This window comes from Electrona antarctica (assembly GCF_951216825.1).
Source record: "Electrona antarctica genome assembly, chromosome: 1".
In the NCBI taxonomy this organism is placed as follows: Eukaryota; Metazoa; Chordata; class Actinopteri; order Myctophiformes; family Myctophidae; genus Electrona; species Electrona antarctica.
In genome coordinates, this window is record NC_136806.1 from 1,510,842 (window position 1) to 1,512,278 (window position 1,437).

Consider the following 1,437-nt stretch of genomic DNA (forward strand, 5'->3'; position numbering starts at 1 on the left):
TGATTAATGTAAGTCGCTCTCAATTAAGAGCGTCTGATAAATGCCTAAATTGTAAATTGTAGAGAGAGAGCGAGTTTAGTCCTATTATTTATTTATTTTAGTTTTCTCTAGTTTTATATGATGTTTTTTAGTATAGGCCACTAGGCCTAGGCCTACTGTATATTTGTATGTCATTAAATTGTTCGATGAGTTGAAAATGAAGGACCCGAATGGCAACAAACAAGCCATATAATAGGCTTTCTAAAGTTGGGCTTTAAATCCTCTAATAACAGACCATGATGTATTTGAAGTTTTCAACTGTACTCTCCTGTGCTTTTTGTTATTAAAGTTATTTTCAATTTATTTCAATCAATAGAGAGAGAGAGAGAGACAGGGAAAGACAGACACACACACACACAGTGTGTGTGTGCGTGCGTGCGTGCCTGTGTGTGTGTGTGTGTGTGTCTGTGTGTGTGTGCGTGCATGCTTGCGTGCGTGCCTGTGTGTGTGTGTGCGTGCGTGCCTGTGTGTGTGTGCGTGTGTGTGTGTGTGTGTGTGTGTGTGTGTGTGTCCACACAGTCCCAGACAGTAAGGTGTGTTTATGGTTAATTGGTTCCGTTTACGGTCGGTTGGCTGTTAAACCAAATCCTGGACAAAACGTGTACAGTTATGCTGTGAGCCTTTGATCTCGTGTATGTATATACAGTATATATACAGTAGGCTACTGTGTGCGTGTGCGTGTGCGTGTGTGTGTGTGTGTGCACGTGCCCGGGCCTTATATAACATTGTGCTGTATCACTTTTAGTTTTCAGCTGAAGCAGAATGTTGTCGATATGAATCTGAATTGACTCATCACTGTAGTTGGAGCCGACAGCTGGGGCCTGTGCGTGCGTGTGTGCGTGCGTGCGTGCGTGCGTGCGTGCGTGCGTGCGTGCGTGCGTGCGTGCGTGCGTACGCGTGCGTACGCGTGTGCGCATGTAGCATATAGATGTTAGTGTGTGTCTAATAAGAGATGCATCGAGGCCTATACAGAGAAAAAACATGGCAAGAAATAGCATGGACAGGTTTTGTTTGGCGAAAACGACCTTTTTATTTTAGCAGAAGTCGAGAGGCTGATTTCGTGCGAGGCGAATTCAATGAAAGTCCCATATGTAGCTCGAACGGAGTGCTTCTCTACCAGTGGTCCCTCCGGGGACCACCTTGAGAGGGGGTTCCTATAGGTGGTCCCCGTGCAGCTAAATGATGGACTAATCTAATATACGGCAACCTTCCCCGTGTTTCTTCACTGGTCCAGAAGAGCGCAGTTTTCCGGCCACTGCTACAGAGCTGACAATGAGGTTATATCTTCCCTTCTTCTCTGGAGTCCTGCCTCAGGGCGGACCGGAGAAATGGACCCGTATGCGGGTCCATTTGGTTTAATTTTACGCTCTCAAGAGTTAAATTATTGTTAGACATCTG